Source organism: Schistocerca nitens, chromosome 4, assembly GCF_023898315.1.
Source record: "Schistocerca nitens isolate TAMUIC-IGC-003100 chromosome 4, iqSchNite1.1, whole genome shotgun sequence".
In the NCBI taxonomy this organism is placed as follows: Eukaryota; Metazoa; Arthropoda; class Insecta; order Orthoptera; family Acrididae; genus Schistocerca; species Schistocerca nitens.
In genome coordinates, this window is record NC_064617.1 from 719,904,384 (window position 1) to 719,924,760 (window position 20,377).

Here is a 20,377-nt window from a genome sequence, read left to right on the forward strand (position 1 = left end):
AAGTCGCCATTGGAGCCATAAGCCAGTAATTACGACACGCGAATCACTCAAACACCATGCAGCATGTACCACAATGCTCGGCCGAGGGACCGGGTAGCTCAGCCGGTAGAGCGCTAGACTTTCAACCAAAGGGTCCCGGGTTCAAACCCCCGTCCAGGCCAAAATTGATACACTGTCGTAACGGCTAATGTGCTGGCAACGGAAGCACTACAGAAACGAGTGAGGCCATGTCGTGTTCTTACGTCAGATTGCTTGAAAAGTTGCACTTGCCGAGAGACGCTTCTGCGACCGGCAGTCGTGGCCGAGTGGTCAGTCCGGCTTTCGCCGCCGTGCAGTACGGACGTGTTGTTATTTCCGCCTGCGGAGCGCGCGCGCTCGCTGTTGTTTACATTTCAGCGGCCGTCACTTACGTGTCGCTTACGTGCACTAGAATCATGGCCAACCGTTTTCGAAAATCAACTTTACGTTTCAACTTCTGCAACGACTACGCACGACCAAAGGCCTTGGAAGTGGAACGCTTCCTACGCGACGTTGCTAAGATCCCACATTCTGACATCTTGGGCATCCATTTGTCCATATTAAGCAGTACTGTGTACGTCAAAGTCGTCAATGACGCGGTATGTGAAAGAATACTTCGTGACACCAACCATGGATTACGCTTTTGCCATGCCGACGGAAATGTCGGAGCGGTCACTGTCGACCATGCCGGCTTAGGAATGCGCACCATACGAGTTTTCGAACTCCCGTTCGAGCTTCCAGCGGAAGACGTTATCGCGGCTTTCCGCCCCTATGGCACTGTACATGGCCACACTGCCGAACGCTGGGCGCAATTCCAAACGTACCCCGTTCTTAACGGTGTACGGCAGATCACCATCGACCTCCTTCGCCACGTGCCATCTTACCTGCAAATTAGCGGGTGCCGCGCGGTTGTCATATACGACGGCCAACCCAAGACCTGTTCCGGGTGCGGCAAAGAAGGCCACCTCAGATCTGAGTGTCTTCAGCGACGAATCACCCAATTGCCAGCCGCTACCGTGGCACCTCCGGCTCCGACGACGGTTTTACCGATCACCTACGCCTCGGCGCTCTCTTCTCCTCCCACCGGCCGCCGCCCATCGGACCATGCACCGGTGACCCTTCCACCTGCTACGGATACCGCTGTGGCCGACGCGTCGCGCTCAAAGCCTGACGCTACTCCGGCGCCACTACCAACAGCGACGACTTCCGACACCCACCCGCCTGAACATATGGACGCCCCTTCATTTGACGTTCCCGCGGCGGCCTTCCTCTCAGAGCGACGCGACTCCCTCCCGTCTTCCGACACGGAGGGGCGAACCCGCAAACAACGTTCACCTAAGAGGCGCAAGAGGAGGCGCCGTACGGTCTCGGAACGAGACGGATCACCACCCCCCGATGCTCCACAGGCCGTCCGACCCGACGAGGCCTCGGAGAACCTACACGACGATACGAATGACGACAACATGACGCCGACTGTGGATACGTCGATGCCTACACTACTGGCTCGCTCAGGTGCTCCTGAACCAATGGACTCCACAGATGCGACTGTCGCCGAGACGTCCTCTGCCCCTACGACCGAAGTGGAACGTACGACCATCACAACGATAACGCCTTCAATGGTGTGGAGTGAGGACGTCGATGAGGACCCGGACCACACGCTGGGGACAGAGTTACCCCAGACGGAAGCATCGTTACGCCGCTGATAACGCCGACGGGTGGCGTACGGCACGACTCACCGTTGCCTCGTCCCTCTTCATCCTCCGCCGGTGGAGTTCCCCTCCACGGCGGGGTACGGCTCCAAACCTACCGAATAGCGACGATCAACACTAACACCATTAGCTCACCCGTGAAACTTCAACTGCTGCGAGAGATGATATGGGCGTCGGACGTCGATATCGCACTACTACAGGAAGTACACCTGGCCACACTTCCAGACGTCGCGGGATACAACACTTATCCTTCTCCTGGTGACCACCTGGGACGCGGCGTAGCCATCTACGCCAGAGAAGGCATTCCCGTGGCCGATATCACATACCTTCCATCTGCCAGAGGCATGGCCGTTACCGTCATGGGGACCCGTATCATCAACATTTACGCTCCGTCAGGCTCCACCCGCAGACGCGACAGGGCACTCTTCTATTCAGAAGACATCGCTCCTTTGTTTCTTGGACGCTGCGGCCATTACTTGCTTGGGGGTGATTTTAATTGTGTCTTGCACCCTAAAGATCAAGTGCCCCACTACAACACCTGTCAAGAACTGCGTCTTGTCGTCCGAGATCTGTTGCTCCGCGACACTTGGGAAGTTCGGCACGGCGACGCGCCTGGACATACTTACCAGACGAGTCACTCCGCGAGCCGCCTTGATAGAATTTACGTCTCTCGGGAACTCACGCCTGCAGTCCAAGGTGCAGAACTTTGGCCCCTGGCCTTTTCGGACCACTGTGCCTACATCTGCAACATTCTCTTCCCCAAGCAAGTGGTCTGGCGTAGTCGTGCACCGTGGAAGCTAAACACCTCCCATCTTCATGATCCCGAATGTCTTCAACGTGTTACCGAGACATGGGCCACCTGTGAACGTCGCTTACCTAAATACGGCACGACCTTGACCTGGTGGCTAGAATGTGCCAAACCTGCCATTCGACGTACTTTGATTCAGTATGGAAAGGAAGTTGCTATGTGGCACCGGCACACTACCGACTATTTCTACGCCGTTCTCCGCGACCTGGACGCCCAACCGCCCACCCCCGACACCCAGAGGGAACGCAGCAGGATTAAGGCGCAAATTGTAACTTTGACACGCCGTAGACTGCAGGGGGCTATGGTGCGAACCCGACGTCAAGATTCGGCGGAACAAGAACATCCGACCATGCATCATATCGCCTCCGATAGGAAACACCGACGACGACAACACATCACCGAGATCACCACCTGTCGCGGCCAGCACGTCACTTGCCAGGCCGAAATCGTCAGTGCCTTTGTCGACCACTACCGCACAATGTACCAGGAGGAGACTACCAACAACCACCCTGAGGAGTCTGTGTTACCACACGTAACTCGCACCCTCACCAGCGACGAAGCGGACGAGCTGATGGAGCCCATTATGCGTGACGAAATCCACGTTGCGATCAAAAAAGGTGCTCTGAATAAGTCACCTGGTGTCGACGGATTGCCGATAGAATTTTATCGCGCTTTCTTCACACTAATGGCGTCACGGTGGACAACGATGTTTAATGAACTGCTGACGATGGGGAACGCCGTACCGCCGTCCTTCGTCACGGGAATTATTATACCCATCCACAAACCGACACCAGGTGTGACGACAGCACATTACCGTCCCCTGACTCTGCTTAACGCAGACTGTAAAATTTTTACACGCCTACTGGCAACGCGATGCCGCAAGATCCTGCCTAGCATTCTATCCCCGGAACAGACAACTCCGGGCGGCTCAGTTAATATACAAACGGCCACAGGAGAATGTCGCGATTTAATTGCACTGGCAGCGGCGTGCAGACTCCGCGCAGCAGTGGTTGCCATTGATTTTGACAGCGCATTCGACAAATTGCGGCATCTTTTTCTGTTCTCAGTGATGAACCGCATGGGTTTTCCACCAACCTTTATCGACGTGATCCGGCGCCTGTACGGCACCGCCGAATCTCTGATTCAGGTTAACGGCCGTGTGGCGGGACCAGTGGCGATCCGGCGTTCCGTACGGCAAGGTTGCCCACTTTCGACCCTACTGTACGCCATAAGCCTGGAGCCACTCATCGGGAGTCTGACGAGCCACCTTTCTGGTCTCACTTTGCGACAGCACAGTTTTCGATGTCGTGCGTATGCGGACGACCTCCTCATCTTGATCCGCTCACGGAGTGAAACGCACACGGTACTTGATTTGATATCAACGTACGGCACTGCAGCGGGCAGTAACATGAATGTGGCTAAATCCGCGGCGATGCCCATTGGACGCGGCCTCTCACACGACGACTTAGCACCTCTCCCGTGTGTACGACAACTACGATATCTTGGTATCATTTTCACCTCCACCGTGCGCCGCTCCGCTGCCATCAATTTTCGGCGTGCACTCCAAACTATCCGCACGACGGTGCGACAAAATCTTCTCCGACGACTCGATTCCTTACAACGTGTCCAATACCTCAATCAACATGTGGCGGCCAGAATGGTCCACATCGCACAGGTCCTCCCGCTGCCATCAACTATTGGACGCAGCCTCCAGGCTGCCCTCGGATACTTCCTTACGGCCGGTACGATCTTTAAGGTCCGCTACGACACGCTCACCCTTCCCCCGCGAGCAGGAGGCCTCGGCCTTGTCAATGTGCGACTCCGAGCGGCGTCCTTGTACCTGTCCACCATGCACAAGCAGTGGCACGGGGGCACCTCCCTTACGCGCAGCTTGCTGGAAATTCTTGTGCCCGCGACCATAACACCACCAGTACCAGTCGGACACATCAAGCACCATTTGACCCACATTTCTGATTTCATCGTCGACTTCAGTTATGCTCATACGCACTTACCGACCACGCGTTCTCCTCGACCTAAAGATTTTTACACCCCACTCCTTCGTTCCCTATCCAGCAACAATATCGAACTGAGACATCCGTCCACGCGGTGGCCAACGGTTTGGCGTCACATCCACCAGCCTTTTCTTCCCTCCAACGTCCGGGCAACATGGTACCAAGTCGCAAATGAAAAATTCGCCACAAATCATCGCCTTCACGCCATCGGACTACAGGACTCTCCACTTTGTTCCCTTTGCCACCTCGTGGATGACGATGTCCATCAACTGACTTGTGCTGCCACCAGTGACGTCTGGAAACTTGCCCGACAGTTTGTTGCCTGTTACCTCCGCGTTCCGCCGGACTCGGTTGACCCACGGACTTTTATCCATCCTGAGAATTCTTATTTCCCCGCCTCCAAAAATCATGCGATTGTATGGGTCAAGGGGTGGACGATCACCTACATGTATAATGGTGGCGACAAATCACGCCTTGATTTCTGGCAGTACTTACAAACCGCCCACAGTGAAGTTGAACAGCGACCGTGCTACCGCGCCTTCTTCGCCAACTACCTACATGCGATCTTTACTTCACCCCCGCTCAGTTGGATGGTGCCACACGCCGACAGCACTCCCGCCCCCCCCCCTGCTGACATGTGAGACTCCCCGCGCTACTTTCTACATTTGTAACCCACAGTGGAGTAGGCGCATGGACACGCGCCTCCTTTCTTCAATGCACTACCCCAGACAACACTGGTCTTTCCCTCACTCCACTGTATATTGCTTCACACCTCTTAGATTACATCAGAATTATTATTCTTTTTTCCCTACACCTTGTTTAAAAAAAAAAAATTCCTCGCCTTGTACGAGTATATTGTCTTGTGTTATTTTCGCCGGAAGGATGGCATTTCTGTTGTATTTAAGTTTCTACCAATAAAGATCTTTTTTTCATTTACCCTTTTCCTGGTAAAAAAAAATTATAAATTAAAATAAAACAAAAAAAAGCGGTAGCGAAAAAAAAAATAAAAAAAAATAAATAAAAAAAAGTGGTTAAGGCGTCTGACTAGAAATCAGATTCCCTCTGGGAGCGTAGGTTCGAGTCCTACCGACTGCGTCCTTTTTTGTGTCAAGAGGTGAAGAACATCTCCAACGGAACCGTGAAATGAGCGAATACGTGGGAAACACTGCATTCGAGACGCTTGTGAATTTTACAATTGTCCAGTGAGTGTCGACAAAACACGTAGCTCCTCTGCTGAGACGTACAAACTGCTGCAATTTCACTTTACATCGTGTGTCAGCTTTCTTCGATAGTCTGTTACGACCCTAGCGTAATGAGTTTATAGACAGCAGTCAGACGACGTTTTAATAGTAACAGCTCCACGCAACGACTACCCAACAGTAAAGGACATGAGGCAATGTGTCAGTATGCCTAAAGGGAGGGGTGTTCAGGTAACGTGAGCCCGGATAGCTCAGTCGGTAGAGCATTAGGCTTTTTAACCTAAGGGTCCAGGGTTCAAGTCCCTGTTCGGGCGGAAATTTTAATACCTTGGTAGCCGCACGTCTCGTAGCGGTGTAAGCACTACGGAAAAGAATGCTGCCAGTCTGGCTTTAGCTGCCGCAGCGGTCGCACGCTCCTCTAGTTGCTCCGTGAACGTCAGTGTTTACGCCAGTGTTTTCGTGTTTTGTGTTCGTTTATTGACGTTTTGCACGTAAATTAAGCGTTATCAATTGTGCATTTGGTTTTCTTTCGTGTCATCTTTCTACGAAGTGCCGTTGGAATTTCGGCGTTGTCTGAGATTTCTTCGCTGCAGAACACCATGGCAAACTCCGTGCGAAAAAACACCGTGATTTTCTCCTTCGACAAGTACACCCGTCGAGTACAGCCCTCTGCACTGGAAATACACGACTGGATTACCGAGGTAATTGGCCTTCATTCTGAATCTGTTCATACGATGCAGCTGGACTCTGATGAATACTGCATTTTTGTAAAGTTTAACGATTCCGTGAGTGTAGACCGCTTTCTGGCAAAATATGGTTATGAAACGGAATTTATCCACCGTGATGGTACTAAAAGTACTGTCAAACTCCGGAATTCCGAGTCTGTATTTAGAAATGTTAGGGTGTTGAATATTCCCATAGAAGTAGACAATTCGAAAATTAAAGATGCCCTTTCAAAGTATGGGGTTGTCAGGCAAATAGTCAACGAAAGGTGGGCTTCACGTTTCAAGCTGCAGTGCTTTAACGGCATTCGCTCCGTGGAGATGGAAGTGAAAGCAAACATTCCCTCCCACATCTTTGTTGACGGGCACAAGGCGCATGTTATGTACTCAGGGCAAACCCCTACATGTCATGTATGTAACGAGTCTGGTCACCTCCGTCAGGACTGCCCTCGCCGTGTATTTGTGCTAACAAATAACCTTACGCAACGCCGGAAATTAACACTCAACGATTTGTTGCCAGCCAGTAATACAACAGAGCCGGCGGCGGTCGTGGATCCTGTTACTATCTCTGACAATGTTGCACTTCCTGTTAATGACTTTCCGTCCTTAAAACCTGCATTAACTGCTGAACTTCCGTCCCGTGACAGCGAGATTCCCACAAAAAAGCGTCCTCTAGAGGAAACTGAAAAAAATGTAGATGAGGACTCTTCCTGTGAAACACCCGCTGCCAGGAGGCCGAAGCCTAGTCCTGAAGATCTGTTGGAAGTGGACAACGAAGATGGAATGAAGGTCGATGTGGCTCCCACTTCCGCACATGGACTTACACCGCCACGGACAGATAGTGACGCAGCGGGTAGTGACTTTCCACGGAAATGTGACCCTGAGCCTGAGGTCACGGCTGAAATACCCGCATCCAGTGCACAACCCATACAGTGCGAACCGTACGAGGAAGTACCTAGTAAACAACCTGCTGACTCCGAAGCGCAACGCCGCGCCGAAGGAGGAAATAAACACGCATCGCCGCCTCGACAGCACGACAACACAACAGACGCCACGCCGGAACCAAACATTGACGACTCGCAAACCCCGGCCGTTGCCCCCTGCAGCCACCGCCGGCGGTTGCGACCGACACCGGGTCTTACTGTCACGCGTCCTCACGCGAAAGCTCCATCAGAGAAGAAAGACATCAAGAAACAGAATATTAAATATGAAGTCATCAGGGCCAACACTGACGAGGAGAAAGAGAATGGCCGCAGTGACTTATAGAAATGCATTGTCCGGATTTCAGGATACTTTTCTTCTCAAGCTCTTTGTTTCAAAGCAGTGCAACTTTTACTAGGAAGTTAGTACATGTAATGGGCACGCAGCTTGTAAAGGTCGTGCGTTGTGGGGAAGCACGTTTGCTGCTATAATCATACCGAACCTCATCCCAAATAGCTTCTTCCGGTATGTCTGTGCTGCAAGCTTATAACATTACTACTATTAACATTAATAAAATACAGTCACCCTTGAAATTGGTAGCACTAAAAGAATTCTTGTACCAGTCCGGAACAGATATCGCTTTGCTACAAGAAGTTGCGATAACGGAATTTCGGATCCCAGGCTTTTTTGAAATTGTTAATGTTTCTACGGAAGCCAATATCGGTACATCCATTCTTATAAGGGAAGGCATTCCGGTGACTGAAATCGAACGACTAGAATCAGGTAGGGCCATAGGCATAAAAATTTTCGATGTAACAGTGCTTAACCTTTACGCCCCTTCAGGAACTTCCCACAAATTGGATCGTGTGAAGTTTTTTCAAGATGAACTGATCTATTTATTGAGGAAAAATCCGTGTTCTCTTATACTAGGTGGAGATTTTAACTGTGTTTTAAACCAGAAAGATCAACAACCCAACTTCAACTACTCGCCACAGTTAAAAAAGTTAGTAAGTGATCTACACCTTAAGGATGTGTGGGAACTTCAGCATCCGACGTCAGTCGGGTTCACGTATATAACCAGCCACTCCCGCAGCAGACTAGATAGAATTTACGTGTCACCAAATTTGCAAAATTCTTTATTAAACGTTGAGACTATTCCTGTGTATTTTAGCGATCACAGTACACTTTTAACTTGCTTTAATCTCAGTGTACAGCCAACCCGTCGATTCAGAGGCCAATGGAACTTAAATATTTCTGTTTTAACTGACGACGAACTGGAACAGGAAATAAGGTTTGCGTGGACTATGTGCCTCCGCACAGTAGACAAGCACCCAACAGTCATTGACTGGTGGACAAGGAGGGCTAAACCAAAGCTGCGGAAAGTTGTCATGCAGTATAGTGCAGCGAGGCACAGGGAGTTGAGGAATACAATGGAGTTTTATTATAAAGTTTTAAGGGACTTATATCAACAAGCCCATGATGACGTAATTCGTCTGCATGATATCAAAAAAATTAAAGCCAAGTTATTAAGCATTAAACGGCAACAGATGGAGGGACTCAAAATTAAATCGAAAGCCACATCAGTCGTAGCAGATGAAACAGCTTCTCTGTATCACTTGGTGCGGCATGCTAAAAACAGACGTCTAACTTTCATTGATGAAGTCCAGACGCATACTGGTACGAGGGTCACATGCCAGAAACAAATACTGGACGAAGTCCACAGGTACTACGAAACCCTATATGCCCCTACCACAGTGGAAGATGCGGCTCTCGAGGACTTTCTCAATATTTTAGGTCCACAATTGTCGGGCACAGACAACGCTGACATCCTGTCACCTATTACTAAAGATGAAGTGCATGAGTCAGTGCGTAACTCACCTCTCAACAAATCTCCGGGATTTGATGGCCTCCCTGTGGAGTTTTATGCCCGCTACTGGTCTATCATTGGGGACAAGATCACTTCCATGGCAAATGAGGTCCTGAACGGACAACCGATCCCTGCAGAGTTTAAGGAAAGTAAAATAATACTGATTCCTAAGAGTAAAGGCAAAACCAACTTAAACAATTTTCGGCCTCTTTCGCTACTAAATTCTGATTACAAAATAATTTCGCGTATTATCAACAAAAGACTCTCTGCCTATTCCAACAAAATATTGAGTCATTACCAATCTTGTTCTCCGACCAGAACGATATTCGAAAGTCTATCTGCATACAGAGACGTCATTGCAATTACCTCCGTGACAAGTATAAAATGTGCGTTAATCTTTATCGATTTCAACAAAGCTTTTGACCGTGTTAGTCATAGATACCTCTTTGCGACGCTGTCAAGAATGGCTTTCCACCCCCATATTGTGAACATGATAAGGAATATTGCAACGGGTATAAATGCGAAAATAGCAATCAATGGCCAAACATCTAAACCCATACAGATAAGGCGAGGGGTTCCACAGGGCAGTCCCTTATCAATGTTTTTATTTTCCGTATCTTTAGAGCCCTTCCTCCGCACTGTCCACGCAAGATTAACAGGCCTAACATTGAGTGGTGAGAAAACTGTCATACGAGCCTATGCTGATGACGTGGGCGTTGTAATAAGGAATAAGGAGGAGGCTGTTACACTGGAAAGAGAAATCCAAAGATATTGTCTAGCGTCGGGAGCGACAGCAAATGAAAACAAAAGTCAAATATTGAATCTACGGGGCCTCGATCACCTTCGACTGGCATGGGCTAAACAAGACACCAAACATAAAACTTTGGGCATAACCTTAATGGCATGTCCGATGCGGATGGCTGCTTTTAACTGGACGGAAACTAGGAGGAAAGTTCATGGTGCTGTAATGGAGAACATCCATCGAACTATGGACCTGGTGCAAAAAGTCAGATTCATCAACTCATGCGTTTTGTCTAAAGCGTATTTCACTGCGCAGGTCTTTCCGATCCCTAAACTAGTAGCGAAAGGGATCATGTCCACTGTTACCAATTATTTATGGCGAGGAGACATATTCAGGGTTGGTGCGACTACGGTTATACTGGATGTCAGAAACGGGGGCCTCGGTTTGGTGGATATTCGCAATAAAGCGTCTGCTCTGTTCCTCAAACGGACTTTCCATATACTCAGAGAACTTCCACAATGTATAACCGCAAAGCTCTTTGAGGCTGTGACACCCCATAGCCTGCAAGCACCGATTGATGTGCGAAGGATTAATGCCCGTCTGCAGTATGTGAGGAACTTTTTCCTCGAAGCAAGTTATCTTAGTGACGAAATCAGAAGCAACACACGTATCACAGCGCGCGACATCATACTTGAAAGGAAGTTCAATGAGGGTAGAAACAAAATTGAAACGAAATTCCCAAATTGTGACTGGACAGCTGTATGGCGGAACATCAACTATGCCGGGCTATCTACAGACGCTATTTCCGCATGGTACAAAACAGTTAATAATGTCATCAGCACCAACGAGAGACTATATGGGATCGGTTTAAACCAGACACACCTTTGTGGAAAATGCAATCTGGTGGATACACTCGGCCACAGATTCACCTGTGGTGGCAATGTGCATAACTGGAATTGGATCAGGCAACAAATCGCCTTTCTCACCAGATCCTCTACGCAATATATAACGCCATCGCTCCTCCTGAGACCGGACATGACATACTTTCCGAAATTAAAAACCAACGCCATTAGCTGGTTACTGGTAAAATATGTTAGTTATGTCATCAACACATTTGGGTCGGACAACGAGATCGAGTTCCGCGTTTACATGAAGTGTGAATATGCAAAAATCAGCACGTATCGCAACCACAAGAAGCACTATGGCAACATGCTGAAGATCATTTTTGAAAAAATGGGTGTTGGTTAAATATGTGGAACCACTACAACACCTTGCACGAGAACGAACACAAGAAAAATACCAGTCATTTGGTTCCTTATTATTATTTACTTTTACCTTGCTTCAGGAACTATCTATTATTTTAATTTTTTTTTTTATCAGTGTTCCGTTCCTACTCAGTGAAGAGTTTTTCTTTGTTTTTCTTACATCGGAGAATGGGACTATTGTGTTACGATTTCTGCACACTTAGTGTTATGACCCAACAGGGAACGTGAAAAAGGGGTGGGAGGGGTTTGGGTCTCGACGCACTGGCAGTGCCGTGAACAGACCCCACTGCTTGTGCGGCGTGTACCATGCCCTGACCATTCTAAAAAAAAAAAAAAAAAATGGCAGAGCGCGAAAAAAGAATTTAAAAAAAGTGGTTAAGAGAAAAAAAAGTGGCAAAAAAAAAGTGGTTAAGAAAAAAAAGAGGTCAAAACTAAAAAAACAAAAAAAAACAAAAAAAAAGTGGTTAAGGCGTCTGACTAGAAATCAGATTCCCTCTGGGAGCGTAGGTTCGAGTCCTACCGACTGCGTCCTTTTTTGTGTCAAGAGGTGAAGAACATCTCCAGCGGAACCGTGAAATGAGCGAATACGTGGGAAACACTGCATTCGAGACGCTTGTGAATTTTACAATTGTCCAGTGAGTGTCGACAAAACACGTAGCTCCTCTGCTGAGACGTACAAACTGCTGCAATTTCACTTTACATCGTGTGTCAGCTTTCTTCGATAGTCTGTTACGACCCTAGCGTAATGAGTTTATAGACAGCAGTCAGACGACGTTTTAATAGTAACAGCTCCACGCAACGACTACCCAACAGTAAAGGACATGAGGCAATGTGTCAGTATGCCTAAAGGGAGGGGTGTTCAGGTAACGTGAGCCCGGATAGCTCAGTCGGTAGAGCATTAGGCTTTTAACCTAAGGGTCCAGGGTTCAAGTCCCTGTTCGGGCGGAAATTTTAATACCTTGGTAGCCGCACGTCTCGTAGCGGTGTAAGCACTACGGAAAAGAATGCTGCTACGCCGTTTCCTGGCACTGCAGTGCTTTAAACAGTAGCAGTTGCATGTGTCGGGAGGACCTTCCGCTACTGGCAGTCGTGGCCGAGTGGTTGCGGCGAGCGGACGTGCCCGTCGCGAGCTCCGCTAGCAGCTGTGTTTACATCGTTGGTCGCCGTGGTTTGCAGCGGCCTGGTGTCTTTACTCAGCGTGTTTCTTCTCTTTTTGTAAGTTGTAAAGGATTCATTGTGAAAAATTGTGACGTACAACCGGTGTAATACTATTCAGTTGTTGTTTGATCGCGAATTTCCGCGTCCCACGGCTTTTGAAATCCATCATTGGATCAGATCGGAATTGCAAATTGACCCAGCTTTGCTAGATGGTGTACATTTAGATTTTATTGTTAATTCGGTGTTCTTGAAAATTCTTGATAGTGAACTATGTGAGCGTTTGGTGGCCGTCAACGGCGGGGTTCGGAAATTTAAACATGCTGACGGAAATATTAGTGATGTTAAAGTGCTACATGCCGGTTATGGTATTCGTAACGTGAAAGTTTTCCATCTGCCATTTGAAGTGCCCTTAGATGAAATTCGCCGTGCATTAAGTTTATATGGGACTATCTTTGCTGTCACTAAAGATTATTGGTCGTCCGCGTATGTTTATCAATGTGATAACGGTGTACGTACTGTACGGATGGACTTAAAAAAACACATTCCGTCCTTTGTTATCATAGGCGGCCATAGGGCCTTCATCTCCTACACCGGCCAACCTCCAACGTGCTCTCTCTGCCATTCCACTGAACATATGCGGAATTCTTGTCCCCGACGGCGCCCTGTGCAGTTGCCCCTAGACAACTCAGGTAGTTACGCGGGTGCCCTCCTTAGAGGTTCTCCGCCACCGGCTGAGTCGCTAGATCGTGATCCGGTTGTAGTGGGTATGTCTGTTCTTTCTAGTGTACCTGTTGTTCCACGTACGCCTGTTGTTGACACTGTCCCTGACATTAGCACTGAATGTCGTCCGACCAACCGTTCTGCTCCGTTGCAGGAGACGACTTCCGCGGCTTCGCTTGTTGATGAACGTGTTCCGAGCGTTCTGGAATCAGGTGCTCCTACTGCCGCAGTTTGCGAGACCGAGCCTGCATCTATGGTTCCCCAATGTCAAACGTCCTCCCCATGTGATGTTGCAACTTCGGTGCCAGTTGTGTCGGACATCCCTACTGGGGATTGCGCACCTACTGCTTCTCCCGACAAGGTCGCGGACTCCAACCCATCCCCCAGTACCATTGCTGCTCCAGTGACTACCTTGCGCATCTCTCCATCTCACGCGGAGAATTTGGTTATGGATGTAGAACCGCACTCTGTGGCCTCAGTGGGGAACGTAAAAACTAAGTTGCGGGACACTGACTTTGCCTCGCAGCGAGAAAAACGCGTTCGCGAGCAAAGTCAGCAACTTAAGGGTATGCTAGGAAAGGGTACCGGCGGCCGGGAAATTTCGCCCCCGTCGAAAAAGATTAGTACTGATACGGCTTCTCGTAAACAGCGCAATTCGCAGACTCGCGCGTCAAGGAAAACCCCGTCGGGAGACACTACCGGCGGCAGTCTGTCGGACGGCGACACGACAACTCCTGCGCCGCTCTCCTGGGCGGACGATGTTGACATGTAACTGCCACGGTAGCCTGCTTTCCGTCTCCGGTGAGTCTGCGCCTTCTCGGTGACTCCCATTCCAACATTTATCTCTGTGCCCTACACCCATGCGTCCTATAGCTACATGGTTAAAATAGCCACCTTAAATATCAACTGTATTGCGGCTCCTCAGAAATTGCAAGTCTTGGCGAAATTTATCCAACATTGTCGGTACGATTTTATTTTTCTGCAGGAAGTGAGCGTTGTGTCCCTTGATGTTTTAACGGGGTATTCCGCCATTTTCAATGTCGACCCGGAAGCTAGGTGTGGTACCGCTATCTTATATAAGTCTGCAGAAGAGCCGACGCGAGTCAAACGACTACCGACCGGCAGAGGAATCTCGTGCGTTATCGGAGGACTGCAACTAGTTAACATTTACGCTCCGTCTGGCACCAGTTTAAAGAGGGCGAGAGCGAGATTTTTCATTGAAGATGTACCCACCTTGATTGGTAGCCCGACGCTGCCCGTCGTATTGGGGGGCGATTTTAATTGTGTGGTTGCGGACGCTGATCAGTTTCCCACGGCTCATAAGTGCGTCGACCTTGATCGTCTGATTGCAAGCTTCCAGTTAGCAGATGTGTGGCGTGTTCTCTATCCTCAACGGCAAGTCTTTACGTATTTCTATCGCAATGGGGCTAGTAGACTTGATAGGCTCTATGTGTCGACCTGCATAGCAGATCACCTAATTAGTGCCGACGTCGCCCCTGTCTGTTTTTCCGATCACTGCGCCTTCTTCTGCGACCTTCGCGCGCCGCAACTCCGCCAGTTCCGTCGATCTCGGGTGTGGAAGTTTAACGTGACCCATGTCCGTGCCCCCTCGTTGCGTCGGCAGGTACACGATACGCTCTCTTCCTGCAGCGAAAAACTGGCTAACTATGCCTCGGTTGTCAATTGGTGGGTTCACCTGGCCAAACCGTCTATCCGTGCCGTTTTAAAGTGTTTTAGCGCCGAAGCTGCGCTGTGGAAACACAGAACCACTGAATATTATTATCAGATTTTAAAAGATGCCGTCTCTCTACCAGATATTGTTGATGACCAATTTCTGATTCAGTTAAAAGCTGTGAAAGCTCAAATTTTTAAATTGCAAGCCCAAGATTTTCAGGGCTCCTTACTTAGAAGCCGCTGTGTAGGGACGTTTGAGGAGTCACCGACTATTCACCATATCGAAAGAGAGCGGAGACGGGGTGCCACTAAATTTATTCGGTGTCTTCGACTGGAGACTGGGGAGCGACTCACCGCTGAGAGGGACATTCGTGCGCATATTTTTGCTCACTTTAGTGCCGCGTTTCAACGTAGCGACCACGATAGGGCGGCCGCACATGTCCTCATGGGTGAAATGCGGAACCTGCTGACACGTGAGGACAATGACACCCTCCTTTCCGCCATTGCGACGGAGGACATGAGCGATGCACTCAGATCGTCTGCTCGCAACAAGTCCCCAGGCCCTGACGGAATTCCTTTAGAATTCTACCTCGAGTTCTGGGATCTCTTCGAACCTATCCTCACAAAGGTCGCAAATGAATTGTTGAGTGGCCTTCCGTGTCCGGCAGAGTTCCTAGAGGGTATCGTCATTCTAGTCCCTAAGACCACTGGGGCTGATACAGTTGCAAACTTTCGCCCGATCACGCTGTTGAACAGTGACTACAAGCTTTTTAGCAAATGCGTCGCAACCAGGCTGCACACTGTGATGCGAAAAATCATTAGCCCTTTCCAGATGTGCGCTGTGACAGGGAGGGGTATCCTTGCCGCCGTGAGCACGTATAGGGACGTCGTGGCTCACACTGCTGCCACACGGACTCCAGGGGCGATTCTCTCGATTGATTTTAAGAAGGCATTTGATAGGATTAACCACGATTACCTCTTTGCCTTGTTAGGTCACATCGGATTTCATATGAACTTTGTCTCCGCCCTTCAAAATGTCCTCACGAGAGCGTCTTCTCGCATTCTGATAAATGGCACCCTTTCGGCTCCCTTTAGGATTGCACGGTCTGTGCGGCAAGGGTGTCCCCTCTCTATGTCCCTCTTTGTTATCGCTCTTGACCCCCTCCTCCGCCGAATTGGGCGCACTGTCAGTGGGATCGATGTGGAGGGTGTGCGGGCGTCGTGCGTTGCGTACGCCGACGATGTCGGCGTCTTCATACGACAAGGAAAGGACATCTCTTTAGTTAAACCTGTGTTCAATCTTTTTGCCCAGGCTACAGGTGCGGAACTGAACCCGCATAAGACGGTGTTGCTCCCAATAGGTGCCTGTCGCAGCTATGCTGCCGACTCATGGTACGCCATAGCTGCCTCCCACATGTTGCTCGGCATTCACTTCTTTGCTTGCCCCATAAAGATGGCCGCTCACAACTGGCGCCGTATTTCGACAACTGTCAAGGGTCTCATGGTTCGTCACGCCACCCGGCAATTACATCTTCTCCAGCGTGTCGAGTTGATCAATGTTCACATTCTGGCTAAAGCGTGGTATGTAGCCCAAGTGCTCAACGTCCCACCTCCGTTGGCACGCACGATCAGCCAAGCAGCACACTGGCTGCTGTGGCGTGGTCATATTTTCAAGGTGAAACTTACCACATGTACCCAGCCTCCGTCTCGCGGTGGACTAGGTCTCGTCGATGTCAGAAAGAAATGTTCTGCCCTGCTTGTCAACAGAATTGCCGCCATTGTCGAGAACAGCCCCCACAGTACGACGGCTGCCCTCTTCCACGCCCATGAGCCCCTTTCTGACAGTGCACCGATCAATGTCTCGCAGATACCTTACAAGCTTGCTGTATACAGAGATTTTTTCTTGTCCCGAAGTTATCATGTTTCACTAGCTCGCGACCGCAGGACGCGGTCTGCAACTTCTTTGTATCATGAGATGGTCGGTTTGCCACCACCGAACGCCTTAGTACGTCAATATCCCCACAACAACTGGGTTCTTGTTTGGCAAAACGTCAGCAACAAGTTGTTATCGCCAGAAGTGCGAAGCACGTGGTATACGGTTATTACTCGCACTGTGACTACCAACGATCGGCTGGCGGCTATTCACCTTATTCCGTCCTCTAAATGCGAGTCCTGTGACGAACGGGGTACACTTGAGCATCGTTTTCTTTGCAAAACCACACGAGATGTATGGGCTATTTCCTGCGATATGCTCGCACTCATTAACAGGACTAACAAACGGTCGTTCTCCCCCCTCACGGCTATGATTCCCGACATTAAACCTTTTCCGCAATCTAAACGAAATGCTACAGTGTGGATTTTGGGGCATACCACCTACGCTATATTTGCCAAAAATATAAGTGATCCAGTCGACTACTTGTTTTATCTGTGGGAGCGCCATAAAACGCTCCGGAGGACCGCCTCATATCAGAGGTGTTTTCAGCGCTTTTTGCAAATCCCCATTGAACAGCAATTTCGGAAAGTCTTCAATCTGGCACCGACTGTCCTCCAACCTTAATGAAGACGTCGATCATGGTCCTGAAATGTGAACAGATGTAATAGCGTCTTGACGTTACGAAAGCACTCGGAAACAGAAAACTGAAGAAGAAACTAGAAACACATTGAAATGCAAAACAATGGAATAAGGAATTATTTTTCTTTCTTCCTTTTCTCTTGATTGTTTTCATAACCTTCTTTTTTTGCTTTCTTTGACATTGGAACGCACTTTCGTTTTATTTCGAGTGTGACTTGTACTCCCTTTCGATGGCTTATTCTTCCTTTCTTTCATTTGGTATTTTGCTTTCTTCTTTCCTACGGAGATCGCTTGCTTTGAAATTCTATGTTGCCTATTTGCTCGCTCCTTTCCGTGAAGACAGCACATTCAAAATCTTCCATTCCTTTCACACTCCTTTCCACGAGAGGTGTTTGTTTTTCGTTGCCAAATAATGTGCCATTTCATCCTTTTCCCATTATGGAGAAATCGAATTTGCTCTTTTTTCTCTCAGTTTCGTTTCTTAATTTCATGTCCCGGTAGAGTGTTGGGCTTCCAAGTTCTTCGTGTTTTCTTTTCTTCTCCCACTGCACTTATTGTCGTTCTCTTCCAGCAGGCAACACTGCATTTCTTTAGTTTTGAGGTGATGTTTTTCGTTTCCTTTGTGGCTCCAAATCTTTCTTTCCTCTTTCTCCAGCCAATGAGCTCCACTGTTCAGTTCCACACTATTCATCACGTCAGTCGGCAATTAATAAAAAAAACAAGAAAAAACCAATAAAACAAAAAAAATATTTGAAACAACATAAAAAAATTTCAGTAGCCAAAAAAAACACAAAAAGAAACAGTTTCCTACAAGAGACTCAGGGGGCGACTTGGTGACTGGTCTGGGGGAGACATTGTGGCCAGGCCTCGGGACATTCGACCCCTGCCCTCTTTGCCTCTGCCTGCCTGTTGCTCTGGTTGCATCATTGGAAAAAAAAAAAACCAAAAAAAGAAACATAAAAAAAGTCCTACCGACTGCGTCGACTTTTTGTTTTTTTGTTTAAGAAGAACGAGCAGAAAATTTCGCAGTTTGCCTGTCGTTTTGGTACCTCGCCTCTCACAGCCGTTTAGAGCGCCTGTAAAGTAAAAAAAAAAAAAAAAGTCCTACCAGCTGCTGCGTGCGATTATGCGTAAAGAGGAGCAAATATTTTCACACACATGAACGCGGCTGCAAACCAATGACGCCATTCTCAACAAGACGAAAATTTAAGAATACAGAGTTTCGCGGCGGCCGCTGCTTCCTGTGGCTACCGGTTCACCTCGCACTGACGCTGGGACTGCAGAAAGCCGTCGCAGGCCCACGAGTACCCTCCCGTCATTTTCTCGCGCCGACGCCGAGTTCGTGAGTACACAGATGTGCTTGGAAGTGTTGGACAGAGCGAACAATCATTTCTTTTTAAGAATCACAATTCAGTCATTCGAGTGCGGCAAAAGCAATGGTGCAGCGTTTCTTTTCTTAAGATCTCGCAGCTACTTGCAAGTATGTCCACCGCTTAAGACGACAGATAACTAGCGTCAGCGGTAAGTCGGTGAAGTCGCCATTGGAGCCATAAGCCAGTAATTACGACATGCGAATCACTCGCTCACCACGCCGCTGTACGATAGCTCAGTCGGTAGAGCGTTAGGTTTTCAACATAAGGGTGTTGGGCTCAGGCCCCTGTCTGGGCGAAAATTAATACACTTTCGTAACGGCTAATGTGCTGGCAATGGAAACACTAGAGAAAAGAGTGAGGCCACGCCGCTTTCTGCTATCGGATTGCTTCTAAAGGTGGCACTTTAACTTGTCGGAAGACGCCTTTTGCCACCGGCAGTCGTGGCCGAGCAGTTAAGGCGTCTGACTTGAAATCAGATTCCCTCTGAGAGCTTAGGTTCGAGTCCTGCCGACTGCGAGAATTTTCTCGCTCTCAGAAGATGCACGTTCAGCTGCATCCTAGCGGTTGCGTCACTACTAAACACGTGGGTCGCCAGCAATGTGCAGTGTTCTTGGCTACAGGGTGCAGCGCTAAAGTCGCGCCCAGAAGCCACAGCTCATCTCCTCGTCTCGCAGCCGTCCACCAGGTGTCAGAGCAAGTGTCGCCTCTCTGGGCAGTGCAGATGTGTCCATTTTAGCTTGCAGACGGTGACGTGTAGCAATTTATGAGCTAGCGCAAGTCAAATGTTTTACCGTGTGTATCTGCTAGATACTGCCTCTCACACGGTGGAGAGGCTCACTCCTTCTTGTGTCTCGTTCTCTGCACACGAGTTGCACGTGGCATCGATATAGCACAGGTTTTCTAGCGGCAGCGAAGTCAATATTACATGAATCGAGTCGACGTGTTTGCTTGTTACGATGATGGAAGCAGAAGAAATGTGTGTGGTGCTTCACTGCATCTGCTGCTCGCCTTTCAGCGTCCCTGTGTCTATTCAGACGAAGATGACTGTGAAATTGGCGACGAGGCAGAGGTTAACGAAGACGTGCAAAACAGAGACGTTCCACGTCAGCCGAAATAGCATTTACCGCTTGAGACGCGGCAGCGTGCGGAAGTTCGGAGCGCTCAGTGTCACTTGCTTTGTTTACGTTGCAATTGTGCTTTCTGTTTCACGTGATTGTGCGTGGTTGTGTGTTAGTGTCATTGTTTTCAGTGTTTTCTGTATGCAGTTAGCCCATTTGGGTTAATTTGCACAATGGTTCCCACGATTCCAAGGAAAAATACCCTGCAGTTTGAGTTTGACAAGGCTACACGCTCAGTTCAGCCAAGTTCACTTGAAGTTCATGAATGGATTGTCGATACAATAGGCATAACCACTGATCAAGTTCACACTGCCTACTACGACCTGGATTTGTACTGCTTTTTCGTGAAGCTCCTGAATCCCCTCTTACTGGAACGACTTTTGCAGAAACATGGCGGCGGTGTCGAGTTCCGGCATCGCGATGGCACTGTGAGTACTGTCCAAGTTACTAACGCGGATGTCGAGATCTCTAACGTGCGTATTTACAACCTTGCCCCTGA

The 20,377-nt window shown here is 49.0% G+C and overlaps 2 non-coding genes across 2 annotated transcripts; both read left to right on the plus strand.

Annotated features, from left to right (window-relative positions):
- The first annotated feature begins 12,135 nt into the window (after positions 1-12,135).
- On the plus strand, positions 12,136-12,208 carry Trnak-uuu (transfer RNA lysine (anticodon UUU)). Its single transcript has one exon. It is a non-coding gene; the product is annotated as a tRNA-Lys (tRNA).
- A 6,986-nt stretch (positions 12,209-19,194) lies between these two features.
- Trnas-uga (transfer RNA serine (anticodon UGA)) lies at positions 19,195-19,276 on the plus strand. The gene has a single exon. It is a non-coding gene; the product is annotated as a tRNA-Ser (tRNA).
- Positions 19,277-20,377: the final 1,101 nt, after the last annotated feature.